An 8,434-nucleotide genomic window follows, 5' to 3' on the forward strand; every position below is an offset into this window, starting at 1 on the left:
ATATAGGTGCGGTGGTTCAGTATACATGCCAGTGCTGGATAGGGAGGTGTTCTATATAAGTGCAGGTGCCATATAGTTGCGGAGTTCCACTTTTTTGAGGCTAGAGTGCCGTATTGTTGCTAGTGCCCAAGATGTGCGATCTTGCCACATTTCCTGGAGCGTGGGTGCTATATAGGTGCGGTGGTTCAGTATACATGTCAGTGCTGGATAGTGAAGGGTTATATATAAGTGCAGGTGCCATATAAATGCGGAGTTCCACTTTTTGAGGCTAGAGTGCCATATTGTTGCTAGTGCCCAAAATATGCGATCCTGCCACATTTCCTAGAGCGTGGGTGCTATTGTAGTATGTGCATATATTGAGTGTACACTGTACCCAATGGTTAACAATAAATGTATCAGCAACACATTGTTGCAGTACACAAACAAAACCACTCCAAGTGAGCGTGCAATATGATCGCCGTTTATGCGCTAAGCTAAGTCAGCATTCCCACGCTGACCACTTGAAGCATATATATATATACACATATGTACATACGGCTCTTGCCCTCTCGATTATGCTGATAAGACAAATATGTATGAAGCCGCTCCGCTGTTGGCGTAACCGGCAGCTCAGCTATGCGGTCTGAGTTATAAGAATAAATTCAATAAAGACATTCTAAAAACCGAAGTCAAACGGCACAGACGTGCCAGTGTTATAATTGTAATATTGACATATTACATGGCGACCGTGACAAGTGTCACGAACATGTAGAACATATGTTAAAATAAATCACAAAAAAAAACCGAAAAAAAAAAGCGGAGAGCGAGAGAGAGTTCGGCGAGAGCGGACAACAACAGCAGGCACCACTGGAAGCAGCAGTAACATCAAAAAAAAAAATTAACAACGAAATGGAGCGGAACTGAACGCAGTAAGTAGAGTGGTATGTGTGGCAAAAGAGGCGGCGTAGTAAAACGCCTGAGAGCCAGAAGGGCAACACTACTCAAACTGCTAAATAGCAACGATAATTTGCCGTGGAGCACATCTGTGAAATTACACACAGAGCTCGATCACATCAAATTGTTGCTAGCAGAAAAGAAAATGAAAGAGCCAATGCACACAACCACCTACACTGCAATACGAAATATCAGTAAAATATTAGCCGTAACTCCACCACCCCAAACGACAGAAATAGCAAAGCCAAGGAAGACCTGCCCGAACGACTGCGAGGGACCTCTACACTCGCCGCATTGCGAGTACAGCCTGCACCGGTGCCCCAACAGAGAAGCAGTAGCAGCCTGTGCAGCCAGCACCGGCCTCGTCTAGCGCAACAAGCTAGACCCGGAGCAGTGAACCGACAGCGCTTCCTAGAGCGCCCACCGCCAAACAAAATTTTTTTTCTAAATGCCTGCGATGCATACAACTTAACTGTAAGATCTAAAATTGTAAAATTGAGCGGAATAACATCTGCCCAATTAGAGTGAGGCCTGTAAAGCCACACAAACACTAGGCAGGAAGAAATGTAAAAAAAAAAACTGGAAAAAATATATATATAAATTATAAATTAATTCCAACAATTAACAAAGAATCTATACAGTAGTATAAAAGAAAAAAAAGGAAATTTGTTTTGTATATACATATGTCACGAACAAACAAATAAGTAAATTTGAAGAAAATTTCGAAAATTTTTACACAATGGGTTTAGTAGATGTAAAATCGGTAGATTCGACAGCGAATGTAATAAACAAAGTCGAAGTCAATAACACCGACCTAAAGCTAATAACAATACTTATTGCTATTATTTTCATTATAATCATAGGACATCTATTATATAAATTGTATAAACTACATAATAGATGCATAAAGAAACGCTATCAAAGCCGGGCAGATGACCTGGACAAAATTTAAAACAAATTTATAATGGTAACGAAAATTGGCCAAAAATAAAAGAAAAAGTCCAAAACGAATCATGAATAAAAATATATCATTATTTGATTGAAAACCTATAAATGTTTTTGCACATTTTAATAATTATTTTAAAATGAAATGGAATGGCAAAATATTAATGTCGCATTAGTTAAAATAAAAGAAAATTTTGATAAATCATACAAGTGCCTAGCACAAAATAGGAATATTTCAAACGAAACTATAAGTAGACACGCAACAATATTAGTTGCATGTTTTAACCAAGCTCGTTCCCTGATACACGACAATAAAGAAAAGTTAAATACTCAGCATTGGTCGTATGTATCAAGATTTTTGAATAGATTAAAAACAAATTTAAATAGCATCAAATCAAAATATTCACTAGACATAACTATACCTTCGATTTTGAATACTCCAGTATTAGTCGAGGAAGACACAAACACAGATTTAGAGGGCGAATCTGAAATCGCAAGCGGTTCAGATACACATATAAAAGAAGAAGACCTAGGCGACCTTACGATACCAGCGGTAATCACACTAACCAATCTAGTTGATTCTGAATCAGAGTCTATTACTGAAGTAAAAACTCTAAAAATGGCCATGTCACAACTAGAATTTCTTAAGCTAGCCGCTTCACTCATACCTGAGTTTAGTGAAAGCCTGAGAATCTACAAAGTTTCATTGATGCTCTTAGCTTAGTGGATTCACTTAAGGGAACACATGAAACTACAGCAGTCAACCTAATAAAAACTAAACTTAAAGGCCATATTCGAAACTTTATCACCACTGAACAAACAATAGTGTCCATTATAGACGAACTAAAAAGCGGTATAAAAGGCGAATCAGCCAAAGCAATATCAGCTAAATTGTTCAATCTGCAGCAAAAGCAAAAGACGGCAAGTCAATATATTCAAGAAGTTGAACAGTTAACAAGGGCTTTGCAATCGGCACATATGATTAACGGTGTATCGCAAGAATATGCCGAAGAATTGAGCCTACAAGTTGCTGTAAAATCAATCATAGGAACAGCACAATTGACGAAGTAGGTCTGTAATGAAATCACGAAATTTCAATACAATGAGTGAGATTACAACTGTGTTCGTCGATAGTTGCACAGACGCAGTAGGACACCCAAATACAGTCCTATATGCTGCACAACAGAGATATAACACTAACCGAGCGTATAACCGCGGAAACTACCGTGGAAACTACCAAAATAATAATTATGGCAACAACAGAGGTAGAGGCCAATATAGAGGAAACTATAGAGGCCGCGGTAACTCATACAGAGGCCATAACAATAATAATGGCAATAACAACAATGTGAGAATTGCCCAGAATGAATCGGGAAACTCACAACAGCCCTTAGGTACACAGCAATAGACAGTAAAAGGTTCATTCGATTAATCTTAGTATAATATATTCGTAACATTCACAAACGTAGCTACAGGCAAGAAATTAATATTTTTGATAGATACTGGTGCAGACATATCTCTGTTAAAAGACAATTCAGACACTTTTAATGACATAAACAAAAACAACAAAATAAATATTCAGGGAATCAATCAAGGATTAATTCAATCTAAAGGAATGACATCCTTAGAAATACGAACAACTAAATATATAATTCCACACAACTTCCATATTGTCGAATCAACTTTTCTATACCGTGTGATGGAATTTTAGGAATAGATTTTATTAAAAAATTTAATTGTCAACTAGATTTCACACCTTCAAAGAATCTGCTCATAATAAGACCAGACAATCTAAACTACCCTATTTATGTTCCCATAAATCACAGCTCTGGTAACAATACAATAGTGTTACCAGCACGATCCGAAGTTGTCCGTAAAATTGAGTTAACTTCAAATGAAGATAGCATTTTTATTCCGAACCAGGAAATTCAACCTGGTATATATGCAGCAAACACAGTCGTAACAACTGCAAATGCATTCGTCCGTTTACTTAATACAACTAGTAGCGACCAAATGATCAATATAAATAAGTTGAATTATGAACCATTAGCAAATTATGATATATCCGAAATAAATAATGAAACTAGAACGAACGATGTTATATCAAAGTTATCTAAAAATTTTCCAAAACTATTTAATAAACAATTAAAAGAACTTTGTTGTAACTACGCAGACATATTCGGACTTGATACCGAATCAATAACAACCAATAATTTTTACAAGCAGAAACTAAGATTAAAAGATAATGAACCTGTATATATAAAAAATTATAGAAATCCTCATAGTCAAAAAGACGAAATCCAAGCTCAAGTCGATAAACTAATCAAAGATAGAATAGTTGAACCGTCAGCCTCAGAATACAACAGTCCACTTTTACTAGTACCAAAGAAATCCATAGACAACAAAAAGAAAAAATGGCGATTAGTAGTTGACTATCGCCAAATTAATCAAAAATTACTATCCGATAAATTTCCACTTCCTAGGATCGATGATATCTTGGATCAACTAGGAAGAGCAAAATATTTCTCTTGCCTTGACTTAATGTCAGGATTCCATCAGATTGAGCTAGACGAAAACTCTAGAGATATAACATCCTTTTCAACGAGTAACGGCTCTTATCGCTTCACGCGATTACCATTTGGTTTGAAAATAGCTCCCAATTCATTCCAAAGATGATGACTATCGCATTCTCTGGACTTGAACCATCACAAGCATTCCTCTATATGGATGACTTAATAGTAATCGGTTGTTCCGAAAAACACATGCTTAACAATTTAATTAGTGTTTTTGACATGTGTAGGAAACACAACTTGACACTACATCCTGAAAAATGTTCATTTTTCATGCATGAAGTCACATTTTTGGGCCACAAATGCACAGATAAGGGAATCTTACCAGATGACAAAAAGTTTGACGTCATATTAAATTATCCAGTCCCACATGACTCTGATAGCGCTAGACGTTTTATAGCATTTTGTAATTACTACAGACGATTCATCAAAAATTTCGCCGATTATTCTAGGCATATAACAAGATTAAATAAAAAGAATGTTCCATTTGAATGGACTAATGACTGTCAAAATGCATTTGAATATCTTAAAGCTCAATTAATAAAGCCTACTCTGTTACAATATCCAGATTTTACGAAAGAATTTGTATAATCACAGATGCTAGTAAGCAAGCCTGTGGTGCAGTGCTAACACAAGCCCACAACGGAACTCAACTCCCAATAGCTTACGCATCGAGAGCATTTACCAAGGAGAAAGTAACAAAAGTACGACGGAACAAGAGTTAACAGCTATTTATTGGGCAATCACCAATTTAGACCCTATGTGTACGGAACTCATTTCATAGTAAAAACAGACCATAGACCACTAACATTTTTGTTTTCAATGACAAACCCCAGTTCTAAATTAACGCGTATGAGACTTGAATTAGAGGAGTATAATTTTACTGTAGAGTACCTAAGAGGCAAAGATAATTTTGTAGCCGGATTTTTGTCACGGATAACAAGGTCTGAACTAAAAGACATACAAAATAAAGTCCTGAAGTCACTACCAGTATCAAAGTAGACAAAAATTCTGCGCAGAAAACAACAAAGTATAGATGCCAAAGCATCTACCGAAACAGCTTCTCAGCCCAACGTATACGAAGTCATTAATAATGATGAAGTACGTAAAGTAGTGACCTTGCATATAAAAGATATGCTATGTTTCTTTAAACATGGTAAGAAAATTATAGCAAGAATTGATATTGGAGATTTATATACTAATAATGGAAATATTGACTTAGGACAACTATTTCCAAGGCTAGAAAAGAAGCCGGTATATTAAAAATCAGCCAATTGAAAATGGCACCGTGGGAAAATATCTTTGAAAAGGTTTCAATAGATAATTTCAAAATTATGGGCAATAAACTATTGAAAACATTGAGAGTAGCGCTACTCAACCCGGTGACCACATTAACAAATGTTAAAGAGAAAGAAGCTATATTGTCTACACTACATGATGATCCAGTACAATGAGGTCACACAGGCATTGCAAAAACCTTGGCCAAGGTCAAAAGACATTATTACTGGAAAGGTATGACTCGCGATATAACAGAGCACATCCGGAAATGTCGAAATGTCAAAAAGCAAAACAACAACAAATATAAAGACCCCTTTAACAATTACAGAAACCCCGATGAGGCTTTTGACAGAGTGATAGTGGATACAATTGGGTCCACTACCCAAGTCAGAAAGGGCAATGAATATGCAGTCACGCTCATATGTGACTTGACTAAATATCTAGTTGCTATACCTGTCGCAAATAAAAGCGCAGCAAACCGTTGCAACGGCAATATTTGAATCATTTATTCTCAAGTACGGTCCAATGAAGGACGTTCATTTCGGACATGGTAACGGATATAAAAATTCAATTATAAACGATTGTGCAAATATTAAAAATAAAAAAAATAACATCAACTGCACACCATCATCAAACTGTTGAACAATAGAAAGAAGCCACAGAACATTTAACAGACCATAGAACCACTAACATTTTTGTTTCAATACTATATATCAGTAAATAAAACTGATTGGGACGTATGCTTCCATATTTTGTTTATTGTTTCAATACAACCCCCTCTATGGCACATAATTATTGTCCATATGAGTTAGTATTTGGTAAGACTAATAATCTACCAAATATTTTGATAGCATAAGTAATATAAACCCAATATATAACATAGAAGACTACGCTAAAGAAAGTAGATATAGATTAGAAGTAGCATAGAAAAGAGCAAGAATATGCTCGAGTTAAATAAACAGAAAAATAAGGAAATTTATGATTTAAATACTAGGAACATAACGCTATCAATAGGAGATAAAGTTCTACTAAAAACGAAGTAGGCCATAAGCTAGATCTTAAATAAACAGGGCCCTATATAGTGAAAAAAATCGAAGATAATGATAATATAGTTATTTCCGGAAATAAGAATAAAAAACAAACAGTTCACAAAGATAGGTTAAAATTTTTAATTCATAACAGACACAAAATAAACAATAAAATACAAAAAAAAAAGAAAAAAAAAAAAATTTAATTATACAAGATGTGCAAAAAGATATGTATACACAAAAAAAAACATTAAATACATTACAAATACAAAAAATCCTCAAATCAAAATTTTTTATATATAAAAAATAAATTTAAGTAAAATAACTACATTTAATTACGTTATTTTTCAAAAGGAGGGAGATGTAGTATGTGCATATATTGAGTGTACACTGTACCCAATGGTAAACAATAAATGTATCAGCAACACATTGTTGCAGTACCAAACAAAACCACTCCAAGTGAGCGTGCAATATGATCGCCGTTTATGCGCTTAGCTAAGTCAGCATTCCCACGCTGACCACTGAAGCATATAATTATATACACATATGTACAGACGGCTCTTGCCCTCTCGATTATGCTGATAAGACAATATGTATGAAGCCGCTCCGCTGTTGGCGTAACCGGCAGCGCAGCTATGCGGTCTGAGTTATAAGAATAAATTCAATAAAGACATTCTAAATATTGACAGATTACACTATATAGTACGGTGGTTCAGTATACATACCAGGGCTGGATAGGGAATTGTTATATATAAGTGCAGGTGCCATATAGTTGCTGAGATTTCAATTTTTGAGGGCTAGAGTGCCGTATTGTGCTAGTGCCCAAGATGTGCGATCTTGCCACATTTTCTGGAGCGTGGGTGCTATATAGTGCGGTGGTTTCAGTATAACATGCCAGTGCTGGATAGGGGAGGTGTTCTATATAAGTGCATGGGTGCCATATAGTTGCGGAGGTTCCACTTTTTTGAGGCTAGAGTGCCGTATTGTTGCTAGTGCCCAAGATGTGCGATCTTGCCACATTTTCTGGAGCGTGGGTGCTATATAGGTGCGCTGGTTCAGTATACATGCCAGTGCTGGATAGGGAGGTGTTCTATATAAGTGCAGGTGCCATATAGTTGCGGAGTTCCACTTTTTTGAGGCTAGAGTGCCGTATTGTTGCTAGTGCCCAAGATGTGCGATCTTGCCACATTTCCTGGAGCGTGGGGTGCTATATAGGTGCGGTGGTTCAGTATACATGTCAGTGCTGGATAGTGAAGGGTATATATAAGTGCAGGTGCCATATAAATGCGGAGTTCCACTTTTTTGAGGCTAGAGTGCCATATTGTTGCTAGTGCCCAAATATGCGATCCTGCCACATTTCCTAGAGCGTGGGTGCAATATAGGTACGGTGGTTCAGTATACATACCAGTGCTGGATAGGGAATTGTTAATATAAGTGCAGGTGCCATATAGTTGCGGAGATTTCAATTTTTGAGGCTAGAGTGCCGTAGTGTTGCTAGTGCCCAGATGGTGCGATCTTGCCACAGTTTCTGAGGCGTGGGTGCTATATAGCGTGCGGTGGTTCAGTATACATGCCATTGCTGGGTAGGGGAAGAGTTCTATATAAGTGCAGGTGCCATATAGTTGCGGAGGTTCCACTTTTTGAGGCTAGAGTGCCGTATTGTTTGCTAGTGCCCAAGAT

At 36.6% G+C, this 8,434-nt stretch overlaps 1 long non-coding RNA gene across 1 annotated transcript; it reads left to right on the forward strand.

Moving 5' to 3' along the window:
• Positions 1–505: 505 nt before the first annotated feature.
• LOC117185560 (uncharacterized) lies at positions 506–1,512 on the forward strand. Its single transcript, XR_004471071.1, has 2 exons — positions 506–908; positions 1,167–1,512. It is a non-coding gene; the product is annotated as an uncharacterized lncRNA (long non-coding RNA).
• Positions 1,513–8,434: the final 6,922 nt, after the last annotated feature.

This window comes from Drosophila pseudoobscura, unplaced genomic scaffold (genome assembly GCF_009870125.1).
Source record: "Drosophila pseudoobscura strain MV-25-SWS-2005 unplaced genomic scaffold, UCI_Dpse_MV25 Unplacedtig00000861, whole genome shotgun sequence".
Lineage (NCBI taxonomy): Eukaryota > Metazoa > Arthropoda > Insecta > Diptera > Drosophilidae > Drosophila > Drosophila pseudoobscura.